Genomic DNA, 21966 nt, shown 5'->3' with positions numbered 1-21966 from the left:
TGATCCAGAAGACAAAGAGCTTTAAAGGTAATTAGGGAAGCATGATTAATGATAGATAGGATAGTCATTTAGCTATTCTGCACAGGAGGCTGAATAAATATGGAACCATTTTCTGATTTAATTGGACAAAGCCAGAATCCAAGTGCCTAACTCATGCCTTTGCTCTAGCTAATTTTACATCCTGATTCTTCTAAAGGAGTAAGAAGGCATCCTGCTTACTTTTGCTTTTGTCATGTACCTTATGTATTCAAAAAAGATAAGTGAATAAATAAAAGGTTGAAATGTCCATGAACCCACTTGGAAGTTAATGTGCTCTGTTGATTTTTAAAGGTTGTCAAAATGCTGGTTCTCTGGCACAATTTTAAAGGCAGAATTAAGAATTGATTTTTCTTATGTTTTAGCCCATTTCAATGGGTATTGTCACTTTTTGTTAGCATCATTGTACCAAGGAAACTTCACACCATTACACATTCTGGTGCTGGAGGTCAGTGCTCATTTGCTTTCCTCATCTAATAAGACCTTCCATCTTCAAGTTACAAAGAAACTTCACAGGTCCTGAGGAAAAAGCTCAAGGAGACAAAAAGTACTTCCTACAGGATGCTTATCTTCCTTGATTATCTAAACCAGACAGTTTTGTTTAATTTCCAGCATCATTAATTCTTTAGAACATGCAAGACAGAGTCCCAAGGGAAAATTACTCATAACGCTATGAATTGCAAAGGACTTTTCATAGGCTTTTTAGTTTTTAGAAGTAGAAAAATAGCATATTTATTTATTTTTTAACTTAGCTTACCACATCTGTAAAAATAGACAAAATGTGCAAACCACAAAGGAACAACTAAAAAGGTGAAAACATATCAAGGGTAGACACAAGGAATTATCACTTAACAATTCAAGGATGATGCAGCATAGTTGGGAAAATAACTGCTCCTGTTTGCATTTTGCAAGTTTAAATTAGGGCCTGGTTAAATAAATAAATCATGCTTAAAACCAGGAAGATGGCAACACAAATGAAGTTATGACTGGGATATTCACAACATTTCAATCAGATTTCTGCTAAGGTCAAAGGTCAAGCAATAAGCAATGTCATTTTCTGTTGTGAAAGGTTTTTTTCCACTTTATTATAAACCTCATTATGAGGAAATAAATGGGTATATTAATGTAACTTTAGTACAAGACCACAGAACATAAGGAAAATAGCAAACCACTATATATTTTCCTCTTTTACAGCTATGGGTGCTTCAGAAATTATTTTTCAATAGAAAATGAGTCCTTGTAGACTAGTAAATACTGACTGTATCTGGCTGTAGTCTTGTTGAACTAACAAACCTGGCCTCAGGCCATCTGTGACTTTGGACTTGTGTTGGTCTGTCTGGAGTGGTGATTTGGCCTGGAGGAGTAAACATGCTGGTGGCTTTAGCTTCAGAGAGGTGTGTGGCATAACACCTGCTGTTGCAGCTGGGTTTGAGGAGGTGGTTAGTGATAATAAGTAGTTGTTATGTGTAGAATAACTGTCCCTGGCTGCAGCAGGAGCACGATGTGTGCCAGGACAGACACATGACTGTAGCAGGAGCCTTGAACATTATAGAAGGCTACCAGAGGCATCAGAGCTATAAACTCTCCAGTGCTAGTTCCTGGTTAGCAAAGAAATGCACCTCTGGGAAATGAGCAAAAGCAGTGCTTGGGACAGCAAAGAGAAGAAAGTATGGGACACATTTCATGGATAGAAAATGTGGATACACTGTGGAGCTGTGAACCAGGGAAGAAAGACAAAGGTGTGGAGTGTGCCAGCAACACACTAAAAACAACTTCCACTGGCCTCTCACATGTGGATGAGGAAATCATCAACATCATACTCCTGGCAAAGAACTTGGTATGCTGCTGACTTTTCCACTGGCAGCCCAAAGCCATCCATCTCAGGGCTTGGGAGATGAATAGAAGGAAAGTAACTACAAAGAAAGAGGTGCATACTTTGCATAAGTTTGCGTACATTAATTTTAACTGCACTTCCTTAAAACTCTAAGATCTAGCAACACCACAACTGGACTAATAGTAATATTTTGATTAGAACTGCTAAGATTTCAGCTAGATTAATAATAAATCCTTGATTTACATATACAGTGTGTTACCCAGCTTGCACAAAAGAGAAATTTGAGTACAGCAAATGGGTGGGAGGTTATCCTTCAGAAGAGGAGGATCAAGGAATCCTATCAATGTGTACAAACATCTAGTGGAGGGTAGTAAAGAACAGGGAGACAGAGTCTTCTCCACAGTGCCCAAAGACAAGAGAAGATGCAACAGGCATGAATAGCAATTACAGGAAATTCTCCTCAAATACCATAAAAAACCTAGGTATTTGTCTAGTGGATTGTAGATCCATAGGTAGTTGTAACTTTTTATTTCTTACACATTTCTGCCTGTTATGAAAAGAAGTCAATACACTCAAACGTAACAGAAAAACACATTAGAAGAACAATACTTTGTACCAAAAGAATCAGTCTAGAGAGATATTAAAGTGGGAGATATAGAAAATATATAATACAAAAGTAATTAAATATTTGCATTTTACTAATCTCATTTCTCATTGCCTTTACTTGGTCTCTTCTTCCAGATCACAAGACTAGTATGTAGAAGAAAGGCAACCCTAGAAATAGTGAGTTCACTCAATGGAGCTGCATTCATATGAGATGCTGTTCACTGATAGCATTACTATATTGCAGAATGTATTTTTGAGGAAGATTTTCATTTAATATGCTTGCATAAACATTCTGTCCCAGCATAAAGAAGAATCATTGGGAGTTTTGCTAACTCATGTCTGAACAGATCGCAAAGATTCTCTTTCTCCAGATGTAACCAGTGGCGGCAGTTAAAGGAAATATGATAGCTCCTCTGCAGGTGGCTTAACACAATTTTTTTTAACTGAAGGAAAAAACAAGAGTGTATTGCTTTTTTACTTTGTTTTTAACTAAGTGACATGGGCAAGTTCTAGTCTCTTCAACAAGGACATAAGGCCTGTACGTATTTCAGTTAATTCTGTGAGTAGAAATGCTGTCAGGCTGTGAAATTATTTTGTGTACAGCAAGTTTCTCTTTGTGTTCTGGCAAACAGACCAACAAGATGTACTATGTATAAGTGAATTTATGTACATATAAAACTTTAACAATTAACTTGTGGACACTAGACACCAGACATAAGCCTATGTGAGCTGAGAACTAGTTGATGTCCTTTTTAAAAAATGTTTATAGACCAGGCAGTTTTTTCTCATCTTGTTATACCTGCAGGTTAGATTAAACCTTTATAAAGACTTTAATACATTTCATTGAAAAGCAAAAGGACATCCCTGGAGTGACTCTAAGTGAACGAAGTAATCCAAGATGAAGGAAAAGCTGACTAAATTTATTGACAAAGTCTCTGGGTTGCCAGCTGCAACAACCAACCCTGGATCTATCACAGAAGGTTAATTCTAATTTTTAAATAAGGAAACCTAGTTTTTTATTTATATGCTGGTATCTACTAAACAAGAATAGATTTTTTTCTTTTATTTCAAGGTTTTCTTCTCATTAATATCCTCTCCTGCCTCTTTTTGTTTTCAAAATTTTTGCAGGCACAGTAATTCAGAAACTTTCCAAAAGCCAGGGAGCATAAATCTTTACCTTAAGATAGGATTTTCACTGGAATAGTCAATCTAAATGCAGAGTTGCCTTTATTTTGGATGTAACTATAAGAAATACCTAGGATTCCCTGACTCTCATATTTCACTTAAAAAAATTCTTTCTGCTTTCATATGCATTTCAGAACTAAAGACTTCATGGACAGTCAGTTTCAGTGGGCTGAGGGTTATAACCAGTCCAGAAAAATTAAAACTTATGTACTCCATATAGCTGTTATTACATCATTATTTGAATTTCACTGTCCATTCAGTTAATTCACCCCAACTAGAGAAAGATGTTTTGTACTCAGATACATCTGCTAGAAGAAAATACATCATCACCATTCATTTGATGTCAGACATTCTTGCAGTTTAAAAGAGGAAAAACCACTGTAAAGCCAAAAGGGAAAATGGAAAATTCAGTAAGACCCATTGCTAAAGCCTAGCAGATAATTCCTTTCATTATGAGAAAGTTTTATGTCACAAGTATGCTATCTTCAAACTATAAAGACTTCTCTGTAGTCCTTACTCTTTACAAGTCTTTAAAGTGAAATAAACACTCAGTTACCTACACTGTAAAATATTGTGAACTTTGTGCACCACACTGTTCTAATATTCCATGTACAGTTTGATACCTCATATCCACCCTTTAATGTATTTTGTATTTAAAAATAAATTAAATTTATATTTAATTAAATAATTCTGTAAATTAAATTACATTAAATATTTATTTACCCAGTTAAGAGGTCAAATTTTTGACAGGCATTCTTCCATAATAAGTATTTCTTTCTCTTTTAGAATTATCATTTAAATGCTAAGCAAACAGTTATTTCATATAAGTAAAGATCTGATGACTTGCCAGTGCCTGGAAATCCCACAGACATGGCTATAATGCTGCACATGCCTGACAGATCCAATGCCACATAGACCAGATCCAGCAATGAAAGCAATTTAAACAAGAGGAATGTCTGTATCACTTCTGCTTCAGCATCGCTCCATTGGATTTGGGCAGATGTAGCATCTGGCTGAAATTCTGTCCTCCTCAGGCTACAGAAAAGTCTCTTCTAGGAATGGGCAAAAGATGTGGCTATGATCCAGCCTCCCTTTCAAATATGGGATATTTATTTTTATTTGGAAATATTATTTTTTATCAAATAATTCATGTTGCACTGTTATAGAAAAGCTGATTCTTAATTGTGCTGAAAAAGCTGGGTAAGGTAAACCCTGTTTACCTTACAAGGAAAATAAAGGACATTTATTGCCAGAAGAAAGGTGTCATGTGGAATGTTGGCAGATGCAGCATCTTCCTTGACACATAAAGAAAACAACTTGGAACAAAAAGACTAAAATCTGTTCTACTTGCTTGTCAGGGACTCCTAAATAGCTGGTGGTTTTATTATAGGTGCTTCCCAAGAAAAATTGAGAAAAGTCATGTTTTTTTTTCTGATTTCCCAGTTCTTTGTAAACAATATTTGTTTCTGCACTGAGCCACATTTTGGCTAATACCTGTGTCTCTAAGTCATAATTTTGTCTCTAGCTTTTAGAATAAGGTAGATATGAGGATCTGAGTGCATAAAAGGAACTTCAGAGTACTCAGGTTGATCATGGAAAAAAACTTGGAGATAAGAAAAAGGAATAAATTTTAATGACTAGCAGTTTATACTGTTCCAAAGGCAGTTTCGTCTGAGAACAGCCAAGAAATATACGCTCCCACAGGTAATAGAACATACCCTGCTGTATAAAGCAGCTTTGAATATAATTGGAGATTCATAAAAAAGTATATGGGTTTTCACAGATTACTTTTTGAATAAATCAATAGATATCATACCATTTTTCTTAGAGGTAAGCCAAATGACTATTAATATAATTACAATACTGTTGCTAAAATATTTGTAATATTACATACTCATATGCAGTCTCATGTTAAACCATATATATATATACCATAAATATACATATAAATAATATATATATATACCATAAATATATATATATAATATATATAAACTATATATAAATATTTTTATATATGTATAAATATTTTTTATATATGTGAATATATATATATCATTATTTCTAGTGTAATATTTCAGGTAGGTCCTGCTTCTGGCAATAATATCCAAGGTTATTTAAGATGGGAATACTGTGTGATGCATGCTCTAAACATAGGAGAATGTATTTTCAAGTGTCAGAAAATAATCCTTTTTCCTGCTTGGTAAAGGATGCATCTGATGCTAAGCTTTATTTGAAAAGTCTAAAACTGGAAGTAAGAAAATGTTTGAGATAACATAAATCAAAGTGTCTGTGTGTGATACAGCCTATTAAGAGATAAGGAAAAAATACATCAGTCAATAGACTGGGCATGAGATACTTCCATGGCTTTTTAAATGCACCTACATAGCAGTCACACTGTGAATATTCACTCAGATATTCTAACCAGATGCAAATGTTACTTGTTCCAGCTAAGCACACTTCTCAAAGAGATCTTGCAGAGCAATCTTTGTAAACAATATGCCTTTGGAGATGTTGAGGAGGTGGCTAAAGTGAATTTCCTGTTAGGTCAGATACTGTGGAAAAATACACTGTTAATAGAATGAGACTGGTATCAAAGCATGAATTTATTGTCCTAATATAGAAATACAATGACAGTGAGAAAATGCATCAGCCTTTGGTTCACTTTGTAACAAGAAATAAGACATAATTTATTGCACAGTATCAAGAGTAATAAAATATGTAATATATCTGTCTTTCAAGTTATTGTCTTCTTTCTTGCTTTTTATCTGTTTTTCCAGATACAGCCCAAGATTATATAGGCAAACTGTCATTCTGTGCATCAATTTTCCTTATTTGATGACTACTTTATCCAGTTTTAGAGGTTACCTCTTTCTAATTTTAGAAATATTAATGTCAGAGCTATGAATGTATATACATATAGTGTGAAAAGAAAAAAATCTAGATATTCAGTTTTTATCTTCTAGCCCTCTAAGATTTTTTTTTTTCTCCCACTGCTGTATGGTTTATTTTACAGATAGATCCATGTGTTTGACTTATAGGTATGTCTTTCTATAAGCTATTTCTGAAGGAACACTGAAATAATGGTGTTTAGCAAAAATCTGTGCACAGATTTTGTCTGGCTTATTTGGGTTTTTCTGTAATTGAATGGAATCCAAACAAACTATTTGACTGCCATCCAGCAGTTTCTGCTGGATCCTTCTGCATTGTTTTTAGCTAGGACTTTTTGAAATGTGGAGAACAATCGGTTTCATGGACACTTTCTAAGCTTAATGATATTGGTTATTTCTTTAGCACAAGTACCAAAATGTTACAGTATACCCTAATAATTACTCATTCATCAATGATCAGTCTGCACCACCAATTCATTCCTTTAGTTCTGTGTTTTCAAAGCAGAAGGCACTGGAGCAGATCAGAACACCTATCCGAACACCTTGTATACCACATATTTGTTTCTGCAGTATCGCATTTTTTCTCATAAATTCCTCATTGATGCTTTCCAAAACTCAACTATCTTGGTTTCTTCTTTTGAGAGTTAGTTATTTCTCATTATATACTGTAGAACTTAAAATTCACCAGTGAAAAATGTGTAATAATTGGCACTTTTCAGCAATGTAGAATTATAACATATTTCCTTTTACATTTGTGTTACTATGGGATGTACAGATACAATTACAGTTCAATAATGATTTTCTATTGCATATGCTTTTCAGTGGCATTTTTCCACTAAAATGAACTAATTGTAATAGTAAGAAACAAATCAAGAAAAAAAATGCCATGATAAATCTGGTTTATTATGTACACAAGCAGAACAGCAAAACAATATTTACTAAAAGTTACAAACAATAATCACACAATGTTCCAGTTCATTAAAACCTCAAACTTAAAAAAAATTCCTTATTCTTTAAATAGTTTTGCTTTCCTTGTTTTGAGGACTGAAAAGAATCCATTAGTTTGATGCTGGTCTGCTGTTGATGAAAGATAAAATATTTTTGCACCCAGCAGATGGTGTTTTTGCTTTCATAAGCAGGTCACTAAGTGAATTCTGTTTGCATTTTCAAATGGACGGCTCTTACCAGATGTTAAATTGATCTCTACAACTTTTAAAATATTTTTTTGTAAAAACATAAAACTAAGAAATCTGATAACACCAACTCTGATATCTCAACAACACTGATTTAAATAGGTTAATAAAACAGCTACCACAAAACAAGATCATATTTAAAATCACCTAGATAAAGGACTAAAATATTTATTTTATATGCAGTAGTAGGATAATATTTCCTCTAAGGAACTTACATTCTGAATTTTATTTCTGTCTAACAAAACTTGGCCCACATAACTGAGGTCAGGCCACTTCAAATATATGGAAGAAAAATATTAACAGACTTAATATTTCCTACTCCTTCTTCTCTAAAAGCTTGAGTTGAGACACCGGTGATTTCTTATAGTTTAATTTTTCCCATCTTTTTCACATTTACAACTCTAATAAGTAAACTTCCCATGCAAAATACACTGGCTATGTTGCAGAAAGATGCCTGTTGATCTGTCATTCACCTGCAAATGCATCTCCAGATTCAGTCCATCAGCTGACAAAAAATGGAGAATAAGAATACATGCAAGAGTATAACTCAACATACTTGACCCAAACCCTTTTTACTTAGGAAAAAAAAAAAACATGCTCAGTTTCTTTTTATAGTCATTTAGAAATAAAATAACTTTAAAAAAATTTTGATGTCCCCTGCTAAAAGAAAATAGTGGAATGAGGAGATCTTTGGATTTGGTGCAATCATGCACTTTCAAATTTTATGAAGTTACCAATTAAACAGCAGTATCAGCTGGTCATATGTCTAACTCAACAGGCACAGTATATAAACTTCAGAAGTTTCAGTTATGAGCTGGAAATAAACAGAAGATTTGTAAGAAAAACAGATTTTTCTAAAGGTCAGAAAATGAAAGGTCTTGGCAGTAATGCTGACAAAATTAATTACCATAATGCCATATATTAAGAGAAGTTAATGTAAGTTTCTCCTTTGTTCCTACTGCTTTAGTTAATACTATGAACAAATCTTTCATACCTGTCTCAAACTTTTAAAATATACTGGGTTTACCACAATTCAGTACAGTTCAAGTGGATGATTGGAGACCCCAGTAGACAGTTGCATGGAACAATATGATAGCTGCTAACATGAATACCTAAATTGCCAGCTGTGCATAGAAATAACAAAAACATTATATTTAGAGAAGTAGTTTAATTTGTGAAATCACTGTTCCCTCTCCATATTCATTTCAAACAAATAACTTTAATGTAGAAAGGCTATGAAGTGAAACAAACAAAAATCCAAGAAAATCCCAAACACAAGAAACTAAATGCATGAGCGAACAAACAAGCGAACCAAATACTGAGAAAACCAGCTTATGGATTTGCATATTCTCACATTTAAGTTTCATCTTTCATTAAATTATACTGCTGATAAATAGGAAACTGAATTTTTGCTTTTGTCAGTGTAATTTCCTTCTCCTAAATGAATGACTGCACCTTCAGATCCTTCTATTAGGTAATTAGCTAAATTTCTCATTAATAATTAATAATTCAGACTCCCCTGTTCTTTTTGCATTAAACAAATACATTTAAGATTCTCTACAGGGCAGTCCACTTTGTGAAAAATAACAAGCTAGACAATTTTCTAGTGATAATAATACAAAAAAGGAGTTTTATTATTTGATAAGGGGCCCTTAGATAAACAATGCTAAAAATAAAAATTGCAAATAATGGCAATTAGAGCTTATTAAAATACCTTCTAGAACAGCCCAGATTTCAACTAACATATATTTTTTGCATACTAACATTAAATGACATAATTTAAAGACTACTGGCACAAGAGAACTCATTATATTTTTTAAAATATATGTATTTTTGCTGAAGTGGTTTAATGTACTCTTTCAATTCTTTTTATCACCACAGTAGCATCCCAGGGTCATCCAAATATAGTTTGCTCTTTTAAAAAAGTTTTTATCTTTGTTGATATTATGAGTCATATATGGTTACCTAAACCAAGGCTTTAAAATGTTTTAGTACTTTTCAAAGCACCAAAAAATCAATAGCAGGTTGAAAGGTCCCCAAATGCCTTTCAATCACACATTAAATTGTGCAGCAGATTTTCAGTGTTGAGCCTGCCCTAATACCTGTTAAAAGACCTTCCAAAACACCTTTTTGTTTGTTTCTTATATTAATAGTGACACTTAGCAAGTGTGCACTGCTGTTCTGTAGTGAATATTTAGGAATAGAAATTTAAAATAAAACTCGGAAGAACTTTCTGAATTTAATAGACAGTAGGCTGTATGCACCTTGGATATTTACTGCTGCATCTTACTGTATGATGGATGTCTTTGGTGAACTAAGTCTGATGTCATTTTAGAGCTGCAAAACCTAGTAAACAAGGGACAAAAAAGAAGGTTTATATACAAATCAAGGAACTATTTCTGTGAAAATACATAGGAACTCAATGACTTGTAAAAATACCATTTTTCAGAATGGAATAACATAAGTATGCAAATTGTAATCTTGCTAATTTATAATTAGATCTTGTGTTATCAGAACATCTCTTACAGTCCCATCCATCACCACAAATTAGACACCACATTTAGGACAGAAACTCTGGGATCTGTGTGCGTCTTCTGACCTGAAATCTTATTCTCTGCCTCTATGACCTCCTCACAGTGGTTTAGTCATCAGCTAAATGTGAACACAACTAAGCAATGCTCTTGCAACCCCTTCAGGAACTCCTCAGCTTTTTGCAGCCACTGTTTGCAGTGTCATCCTGCTGACCCCAGGCTGTGCTCTCAGCCATCACCACGGACTGATCCTTGCTGTGCAGCACCACCTCAGCCACTCTCCCCGTGTGGCTCTCCTTGTCCACTCACCCAGGCTGCACTCTCAGCCTGGCTTCATCCCAAAAGCTGCAGCACACGATTTTCTGGTACTGACAAACCAAGCAAATGCTCTTCTATCTTTTCAAACTGTTCCAAATACCCATCATTCCCCTAGAAGTTGGCTTGCAAATGAACCTATTCCTTCCTATTTGTTCACCAACCTGAATATTTTTTTACACTGAACATAGGTTATGGTCTTTACTCTGACAGGACAGACCCCTCATGACCTTTACTCTGAAAGGACAGATCCTTCAGGATGTTCTGTAATGACACCCACCTTTTAATTCAGTCTAAAATTCTTTCAAAATGTCTTTAAGTTCTAGACCCTATCACGTACCAATTTACTTTGAAGAGGGGAATGAAGTAGATGACTCCATAATGCTCCCTCCAACCTAGGTGCTTGATGATTCTAAATTTTCTAACAGTTCTGTGCCTTCTTTCCTACTTCTGTGACCAACCAGTTATTCTTACCTTTATTCTACTTAAACATTCAATTTTGTAACACCTACAAAAATACAGTCTGCATCGTACTGACAATTACTTTCATAGCCAACCTCTACTGATTGATTCCATATCCTCTAGATTCTATATTTTCACACACTAACACTCAAAATATGCTTCATAACAAACCCCATGAAGTTCTGCTTCCATACTGTTAGGAATGAAAGGCTCCAGTAAATAGCAAGAGCACCTGAACACCATGAAAACATGAATAATATAGAAAAATCAACTTCCAAATTTAGGATGCTCACAATCTTGAAACAATAATTTTCTCTTTTTTTTTTCTGCTCTTCTAACACTGTTATTTTATTATACACTACTTATATTTTGATTAATTGATGAATTTTTGTAACTAACCCTTTTCGCATAATATTTCTCTCTATCTCAGCAACAACATGAACTTTTAAATTTTAATACTTGTACTCAAACAGTAGTTCCCAAGGTTTTTCCTATTATAAATATAAATACAGAAAAGGGATTTGATGAGGAACTGTCACACTACATGAAAAATCCAGTTTCATGACTGAATGCAGTGTGCATAATTAGATTAGACCTTACATTTAAATCCACAACCAAATAAAACTCTGATGAATACATGATCATTTAAAAACATCCCAGACATTTTCAGTGACTGAGTTTGTGAGTCAAACAATTCTATATATTTTAAGGCTGAATTTCCTGATGTAATGCTTTTATTTTCTTTGGAATTATTTATGTATATATAAAAATATTGTATGTATTGGATTGCATGTATCTATATATAAACAAAATACTGTATATCTATATGTAAAAAATATTTAATCACAGTTTCCTTCAGAGTTAAGGTAATCTTTTAACGTATGTTTCTAAATGACTAGCAATATTTGTCATTTTGTCCCAATGGGGCAGACCCTAGTTTCTAACAACTGTAAAGTCAGACTTGCAAGAGAAGACAAACACATAGCAACTGAAAATCCATGCTAAAATTAGAAACAATTTTAATTTCTCATTTTACAGTTAATACCTGAGATTTTTCATAACTAATCTGAAATATAGTATCTGTATGTCACAGACAATAGATTTATTATTAAAACTTCTACATGAGTAAATTATTGACATTGGTCCACTTCTGCCACAGTCCTGAATTAATTGCGAACAAATAGAAAAGTACAATCACATAAGATTTCCAGGATGAGAGTACTGGAAGTTAGAAACAAAATAAAGCCTCCTTTGCATTATTGGAGTATAACAGTCAATGAATTCAGCCTGCTTTTCACAGAAAAGCTGAACTGTATTATGTTTGGTCAGTGAAAATCTTGATGTGCTCTGACATATCTACAACACTAATTTCAGGACTCCTACTCAAGTTACTATAACCAATGGGGAGCATTTTTAAAACATCTCTGTAATTTACTAACCAGCCCAAAGCACTTTGCACTTCTAAACTACTTATGCACTTTCCTAATTAAAGCATTTAACAAAATTATACAAATTGGCTTTTTGCTTAAAAAAAATCTATTTTCTTTCTCTTAAGCAAAGTTTGTTTATTCATACAATAGTCCTTCAACTAATTTTCTCTAAAGTAAAACATTTTTCATTTAAAATTATTGGAGTGGAAAATTGCACAGGTTTAAAAATTTATGAAAAAATATGTAATGGCCTACGGTCTCATAAAATATGTATCATACAGCACCATATTTATTCTACCTACTTGTTAAATTTGCTTAAAGTGCCCACTGTGATTTGTTTGGCAGAACATACTTCTTTTTCCATAAAAGTCTCTTCTGTGTCTTACAGTGTTATCTATTGTTTGAACTGTGCCAGGAAAAAAGAAAGCATTGCATTTCTGGTTGTTTTTTTCCTGTCCTTATTAACAGAGGTTAGCTGATAGTGGAAATATAAAACAGCATTATTATGAAGTCATTCAAGAAAATTAAAATCTGAAGAACACCTATTAAATAATAAATATAAATTAATAATCATTGTATAAATATAGTTTTTACATTTAAGGGATATTTTCCGATCAATATGTGAGAATCTGGAGTGTTTAATCGTTATATTCTTTCAGATCATTTTCATTCAGTAATGAGCTTAAATTACAGAATATTTTACAATCGCTCCTAACAAATTATTTGCTGATACACTATCTGCCTAGCAGTGGAAAAATTTGCAATATCAGTAACATAGCTTAAAGAGAAGATCCCTTTAACCACATGTTTTTCAAGAATAAATAAATATTGCTTATTCAGGTACTAGCTTGCAACCTAAGCAGAAATTAAAGCAATAAAGATTTAAATAAATATTAAAATAAAGATAAATCTATTATTTTAAGATAAAGAAGTCCATAATGTTCTTTAGAATAGTTTTGAAGTCTTAAAGTTAAACCTAAAAATACTTGTAGTTCATAACTGTTTCTGAATTTTTGCCCCATTTAAAACTACTGAATTTGCCAATAAATTTTGAAATGTAACTCACTATGTCATATGATGTTGGAACTCTCTTTTTCACCATTTCACAAACTGAGAAAAATTATTTTTTTCATCAAAAAATCTTAAACAGGACTTCTTAACATATCAGTTTTCATTATTTTTATGTATTTATAGCAAGAGAAATACATATGCAGAGGTACTCATTGGGCCACAAACCCTTTGATTCAGGATTCAATATTACTGTTACGTGCATACTTAACTTAGTAAACAAAAGGAGTTATAGATTAATTAGTTTTAATTTGTACAGCAGAAATATTAATTGATATTAATAGGAATATGTAACTTCAAAAAATTCATTGTACACTTTGAATAAAGACCATAAGCAGCTCGTGAATAATTCAGGTTCTTTAAAAAGGTATTTCAAAGTTAATAAAATCTGTTTGCAGTTATACCACTAGAGACATTAAATTCTTATTAAGTAACTACTGAAATACCTATCTTCCAGAACAAATTGATCTACCTGAATATTTGACTATACCCATGCACCAGGATTTTCTCTTCAGACTATATCTAGAAATTTTAAGCTGCCCAACTCCTCCAGATCTTTCAACTACCTTATAAAGCATTGCTGGTTTCTGCCCATTAACTTGACTGCTGGAGAATAAGGTTGGTTTTTGGCAGTATCTCCTCCCTGGCAATCCCCCGAATCTTTCTCAAATGTTCCCTAAAACTTCAAGTGCTTTTAGACTAAAAGATAATCTATGGGTCCCTGGGGCTGCAGGGCTTTATGAAGCCATATTTAAATAAGGTTTCAAATTTTTTGGTTTCTTCCCTCAGCACCAAGGACTGCAGGACACACTGCTTAGTTGTCCTATACTCCAAAACAAATATCTCTTTGTATATCCAGTGGGATAAGGTTAGCTACAGCACTCAGAAAAAATTGCGGTGTTTGATGCTTTCACAAAATCTTTCATCTGTAGAGATACTAAAATGTTAGAAAATAAAGGTACATTAGTCTTTTAGAATTTACTCACTCTTCATAGATGTTATTATGTTATCTAATGCATTATGTACATGTATGAATTATTAGACATGTTTTTCCCCTTTCTTATAAAAATGAAGTCTAGCTTCCATTTTTTTCATATATTAAATCTTGTTTTGCCCAGATTAATTTTCACACTGTTTGGAACAGGTTTGATAAAAATGTTAAAGCATTATACTGGCATTAGATACTATACTGTGAAGTAAAAAATGCCTTGCACTGGTGTGAATCGTGACACTTATGCCAGGTATAGTTAAGCCATCCATTCTCATTCAGTGCTACTCCAAGCACTGAATGAAAATAGATATTGCATATAATGTTACACCATCATATGCTCCCACTTAAACACGTGCATGCATTTAGATTGCTTTGGGGGTCCTTGGAAAAAAATATATTATTCTTCAAGATATCCTTTTGAAATTATAATTTTCTTTTGCTAGGATAATCATCCTAATGGCATCTAAACTCAGAGAAATGTGCACCCTTCATTTCTTGTTCCCATAAAACTAGATTCGAGATTTTACTGAAGCACACCACTACCTCATTCCCTTCCACTCATGCAGCCAAGTAGGAGGAACAGGATACAATGGCCTGGATACAGAACACATCTCAAGGCACAATCAGGATGTGATCACAATGAGTTCCAAGTTTCTCCACTCTAGCCATATTCACAAAAGGCAACTTTGGTGGGGATTTCCCCTTTTCACCAAAACTTTGTTTGAGGATTTATCTTATTAATCTAACCTTTGTTTTTCATATGATAATCCTGCCTTCTTACCCTTGGGAGACTAATTTCAGTACACCATTAGGACTTTCACTATAGCTCACAGCACAAAGATCCACTGGAATTAATTATAAGGTGAACAATGCTTAGTTCTTAACAGTTATGTTCCTATTTCAATTAAATCAGATGTCTCATTAGGATATAAGTTTAAATTAAAATGAAAAAAATTATATCTCAAATAGGAAAGTTAAGAAAATGTTGATGATCAATATGAATACACTAAGATGTCCATACTGTTTTCAATTACTTCTTGAACTTAGTCCTTTAAAGTAAAGAAAGAGGGTTTAGAAAGGAATGGCTCTGAAGCAATAAATAAGATCTCTACATTCATCAGAGTTAAGAAATAATTGAGCTTTCTTGAGACTGATGCACACAAAAGGAACATAAGTACCCTTAACTGGTCTATCAGGACTGAAATAAATCAAATTATAGCTACTTTTAAATGCTGGTTACTCTGGTTAAGCTTTAGTAAATTTGCAGGAAAAAAACTCATAACTAATTAATCCTAATGAAGAGCATTCCAATTAGGTAGAGTGGAATTTTATACTGAAAATCTTAAATCCTAGCTGAGGCAAAGGCATCTTTTAATAATTGGCCCCTACCATTATTTCTGAAGCAGGATCCTAACATTATTCTGGTGGATCATAATATTATTTCTTGCACCTATTTAAAAACAAAACAATAATCCTACAATCATGAAAAGTTCTTCTAACATCTTCTAGCATAAGTAGAGAATCTGCCTTTATGTCCTAAAGCATGATGTTTGAGCTCAAAACAATGCACAGTAGTTGAACAGTAGGAGGAAAAAAATCATGGCTATCCAGTAGGGTTTGAAATGTTATTCTATATGCACATATTTCCTCTGGTCCCTCTCTGTGATTTCTGTATCAATGTTTCCATAATCCCACCACACAAACCATCAGCCTACAGTTGAATGGCCTTTAAATCACTGACTTTCATATTGGACTCTCAAGGTACATTAGATTCAGTGTGGTTGATTGTTTCAACTAGAAACAATTTTGCCCTTGTGAATAGCCAGCAAGTTACATGTGACAGAAGCAAATAACTGCTAAAATGTAACACTGTAAAAACATAGAGTATCAAATTTCCTAAAGTCTTACTGTAATAAATGAAGAATAATAAAGCTGTAAAATTTAGGACTGTATATCTTCGGAAAACACTGGCATTATTTACACGTTAGCTGCAACATAGTTTTCTTGACATGATTCTTTGTTTACTCCTGCTTATAGGTGATAATTTGCCTCAAAAATGCAGTATATGGTTGTAGCAGGATGCTCTGCCCTGAAATGGGGACAAACTTGCTCTGATCTGTAGTCATTTCACCCTGGTCCCTTGTATATATTAGGGTGCTTATGATTTTACAGAAAAAAAAAAAAACAAAACCCAAAAAAACCCAAAAAACCAAAAAAACAACCAAAAAAGAACCAAAAAAAAAACCTCCAAAAAACACCCAAAAAACACCTTCCATGTTATTATATCCTTCAGAGAGTAGCTGAAAATTACTTACATGAATGTAAAGCTTCATTAGTTAATGTCAATCTACCAACATGACATTGGCAAAAGATGTTAACCAGGGAAGCTCCACTGTGCAGCAATGAACAGACACCAGAAAATTATTTGGTAGTTTCTATCTTTTCTAGTAAAAAATGTAAGTTTGCCCACCTTCAGGTGCTTCAGCAAGGGTTCACCAGCAGAGACCAACTTTGGGGGTGATGTGGGTAGAGAGGCAATGAAGGAAGAAGAGGAGAAAGAGGGGTTGGAGTGACCCTGGGCCTCCCCCCAGCAGTATTGGTGTACCCAGTACAGACTGTGGTGCTCAGCTGTGCCCCCACTGGAAACATCTGCATTCCTCACCTGGCTGGACAGCATCTGGAGGAGGCAATGGGTTTGGGTCTAGCTGGGAGAAAACTGGGGGTTTTGGGGTTTTACCTCCCAAGGACAGTGGGGTGGGTATGGGGGAGCTGTAGGATATTTTGAGGAGAGATGGGATCACAGGGATTGTCAAGAGAGGTCGGTGAGGGGTTGTGATATTTTTTGGGAAGGCATCCCAAGGTATGGATGTACAGGGACCAGGGCTGTATTGGGGTGGGGTAGAGGGCAGCACATTTGAGGCGGGGGGAGTTTTGAGGAGAACATTGAGTTAGGGTTCAGGTTGGGGTGTTCCTTTCAAAGGTTTCACAGTGGAGCTAGGCCAGCTGTTGCTGCAGCTCTTATGCTCTCCTGATGGCACCTTTTCTCCCTTGAACTTTCTCAATGCTGCTCCTTTGTCTATCTCCGCGCCTGATGTAATTCTCTTTCTGCCATATAACTAAAGTAAATAACATTTCCTAGAGGGCTTTTTCAGTTGCTCCATTTCCTTTTCCAGCCTGCTGGCTGTTGGCTTGGTTTTGTTCAGCTGGTTTCTCACCTGTCAGAGATGTCCCCACTGACCCTTTCTTGCACTTGAAGTCATTGCTCACATGCTTTCAACACTTGCACATCGACACTTTCTGATGTCTGATGGCTCCCAGGGCTCAGGTGGGAAAAGGGTGAATCAGACCTTGACGTTGGTACTCAGCCTCTTACATCTTCTGCCTATTCAGAGTTAAAGAATGCAAATTGAGAAAAGTTAGGAAATTAACTCAAAACAGGAGACAGAGACAGTGGCAGCATTACATATAACCAGAAAAGAACTGTCACGAACTTGACACCAAATTCTGTCACCAACTTGACACCAAATAATAAGAGTTTTCAACAATTCTAAATTAGCATTATTCATGGGAAAGCTTATTTTGCCTTAGTGTGTAATACAATCCTAAAAGGAGGACTGTAAAATCTTTGCTTTTACATACCCCCAAAGCTTTCGCTAGCCTTGATGGTTTCTAGATACAGCTCATCCTGTTCCTTGTCCCAGAGCTCATTGTTTCTCCTGCTCCTGAAGGACACAGGTCCATCTGCACCCTATTGCACCCAAGCACCATCAGGTCTACTTCTTGGCCCAGTGGGAACAGCCACTACACCACCTTGCCTCACCTCACCAGTCCCTAGGGGTTTGTAACAGGCAGGACTCGCCTGGTGGTGCCAGATACCACCGGCAAAATGAGGAGCCAAGCTCCTAAGTGCAACTGGGCACTGGCAGCTGCCTGCAGCATTAATCACTATCAGGAATTCCACCAGCACAGCACAACCAGCACCACCCTGGACCCCTGGATATGTCTGTTGGGTCTCCAAACCCCCCTTAATGTGCCTTTCAGGGGGCAGGCTACCACACAATGTGATTTTCTGTGGGTCACAGATTTCAGGATGAACCTTTTGGCTTCTACTCATACCCCATTGTTTTTTTCTATTATGATGTTGATCATAACTTAATAAAACATAAAGCTTTTTCCATTTTAACCAAAGTTTCAGCATTGGGTTTCTGAATGAAAATACCAGCTATGGGTTGAAGACCGTTCTTCTACCTTCTCCTGATGACACATGTAATAAGAACAAAATCTCTAGATGTCTACTGCTTGTTTCCAGTTCTCTCCACACTTTTAATAACTACAAGAATTATTACATGGATTAAAGTACATAATATATTAAAAATTAGTAAATCTTTTCTTCCCAGTAAATTGCAACTGAATATGAAGCAGAAAGGTTTTATAAACAATATAAATTAGTGTAGCTTAATTTTTCATACCCATGAGCTTTATACTGTATGTATTGCTGCAGCTTCACAGTACCATGCATTAGCATCAGTATGTCCAGAGAGGATATCAAAATTAAGGTCTATGACACATGATTTTAAGTAGAAGTGCTGGCAGCAAAAACAGCCTCTAGCACATTAAGGAAAATAAGGTTTTAGAGCAGTGAGAAAGTCCTCACTTTATGATGCTTATAGAATATATTAGTCTGTAGAGGCTGCATCATATGCTTGGTCACACAAAGAAATTGCCTTTAAAATTGACAGACAATCTACACAGTTTGGAATGAAGAGTTATGTGTATGAAGATATGACAGATCTATGATCATTATGTCTAGGAAGTAGGATACTGTTTTTATTTCTCCTATTTTGGAAAAAATTGCAGCAGAAGTTTTAAAAGTACAGAACATTCATCTTTGTACAAAGAATTCCCACAGGCTTCAATCAGTAAAGTATCTTAGGTTTTTATTAAATTAACTCTGACTTCTTCATGTTTGTAATGACAAAACAGCAGTAAAATCAATTTAGTGAGATTTCTTTCTTTTCTTCAGCATAGGAAGACAGAAAAATATATATGACATATAAGATACATAAATAAAAATGGGGGAAAATGTTTCAGCAAGAAGGAGGAAACCTTAGGTTTAGAGGGTTCTTTGGCAAAAGTTATTCACTGATAATAAATACTGGATGTTTGAAGAAATGATGAGACAAATGGAGAAAGAGCAGATGTACTGCTCCATAAACACCAGAATGCAGAAAACAAAACATTGTCTCAACTTTTTTTTATTTGGCTCTATTATGAGCTGCAAGTGTTATGAAATGTGAAGATTCACACATTCCCTAAGATCCTTTGAATTATCACAGAGACAGGCTAACTCTGCCTATTAGGGGAAGGAAGTATGTACTGCCGCATTTCATTTATTTTTCATTCTGCAACTGCGAGAAGACCACTGCCCTTTCCAATTGCAAGTAATAACAGCATATCTACATGGTGTGCTTGTAGGGAGATTGAGTCAAGCCTAATGACCACAGGAGAGTGACACAGAAAAAAACTGAAAATAATTAGTTCATATGTAGATTTTAACACGCACATTTCAAATGTCTAATAATTCTAGTTAATTACATTTATGAATTCTAAAATGCGCATAACATTATATTCAGAAAGAAAGATGCCTTGATTCAGAATCACTTAACTTCTGAAAGAATATTCATGACCCTCCAGTACTACTATTTTAATGCTTCATTATGTGTTTCTCAAAACAAGGGTCATTACATAGGAAACAGCTAAATTAAAAAAAAAAAAAAGTAGAAAAAGAAAAAGTAAGTAAAAACTTTATCTGAAAATAGTTTCTTCTACACAGGTTAAAAATTGAAAAAAAATCCCCACATGACTAATTATTAAAGTTTATTTTTAATATAATGGTTTTAGTGTGACAGATGCTCATCAACACTCATTTTGGAGATGTCACTTTGAGTCAGATGGCTATTTCTGACCAGACAATTTGAAAGAAGTACCCTAATACTTGTTGATACTTAGTTGACTTAGTCTGAGTTGACTAACATTTCATCTTCATTCTGCAGATAGTAAATTTTTAGCCAATTGCTTGACTTTTAAACATGGATTTCTGTCAATTCTTAAAATAAAAACTCTTCTCAGGGTAAAATATCTGTGTGATTTTGCATCTCTCTTCCATTTGCCTGTAGAAGATGCTAATTTCATAATCCTTTAGTGGAGTGGAAAGAGGACCAGAGTTTTAGTGGGTCTCAGTTATCAGAAAAACATAAAAACCCATAAATTTTGACACATGTCCATGATCAGTCATTCTTGAATTCTATAAAACATACATTTCTAAAAAAGCACTCCTAAACTCTAGACAGAATAGATTCAATAACTGACATTCACCCATTGTCTCAGCTGCACACCCTCAAGCTCAACTCGTTTCCTCCCATCTGCTATAATATGACTGGATAGAAATGGGTGATTAAATGATCATGTGTAAAATGAACCCAAAAGGAAGAACTTGCAACACACAGAAATAAAGGATGCATGTGCATCCTTAGGGTAAGAGCTTTTTCAGTCTAAATTTGTCTGAATCTGGACCACATGTTGAAAGATCAAATAAGGTTACTTAAAGGCCTCTCAAAATTACGTCTGATCAAGAATGAGGTTGCAGAAACAATACAATAACTAAATTCCAGCTGGTGGTTCAGAATTTTACTTTTTCAGCCATAAGAATGTCTTTATTTCATCCTGCATACTAGAAACAAGATGTTGGCCACATGCAAAAGATGCATGTGTCTTCAGTACATTCACTGGCCTCAATTCTCTTCCTTCATTAAATTCAGATCAAACCTGTGAACTTGTCTCTATCTGTATCTTAATTTACACTCTCACATCCTCTTATCTCCTGCACTTTTGTTTTTCCTTATCCTTATCAATGTGTTACACATATATGTGTGTGTACATATTTTGCATATATTTGTATGAGTATTTATCCTTTTGTGTGATCATACTTGTGCTCTCAGACATGTCATGCTCTATTTCAAAATTTGAGAGTAGTTTAGGATTGATAAGAATAAAAAATAAGGCATAAGTCACCTGTATAAACTTCCAAATATATATTTGAAAGCATTAGGAGGCCTGTATTTTCTGATTAAATACAGATAAGGGAAAATACTTAAATTCTGAGATATTTTAACCAATGTAACTTGCAGTGATTTTCTATTCAGCTACTGTCTCATTTTCAGTCACGGACTCATTGCAGATTTCGTTAGTGAAATCTAAATGAGGCCTATGTACATATCTCCAGGCAGTCCTAATCAGGGCTTGGTCTTCACCTCTGCAGCAGGAAGACAGAAAATCATAACTCTCAGACTTAAGTGGATCACTTGTGGCCTATATATACTAAGGATTTATTCACAGTGTGAAGTAAGAGCATTCAATTCTCTCTT

The 21966-nt window shown here is 34.6% G+C and overlaps 1 long non-coding RNA gene across 1 annotated transcript in view; it reads right to left on the bottom strand.

Annotated features, from left to right (window-relative positions):
- The window catches only part of LOC116183615 (uncharacterized), an 87194-nt gene that overhangs the window by 11541 nt on the left and 53687 nt on the right, over nt 1–21966 (bottom strand). The window contains exon 3 of the long non-coding RNA XR_004148277.3: nt 17758–17924. This is a non-coding gene — a long non-coding RNA (uncharacterized LOC116183615). The remainder of the gene's footprint in view (nt 1–17757; nt 17925–21966) is intronic.

This window comes from Lonchura striata, chromosome 4 (genome assembly GCF_050655825.1).
Source record: "Lonchura striata isolate lonStrDom1 chromosome 4, ASM5065582v1, whole genome shotgun sequence".
Lineage (NCBI taxonomy): Eukaryota > Metazoa > Chordata > Aves > Passeriformes > Estrildidae > Lonchura > Lonchura striata.
The sequence above is the reverse complement of the archived record's forward strand: the minus strand, read 5'-3'. Positions and strand labels throughout refer to the sequence as shown.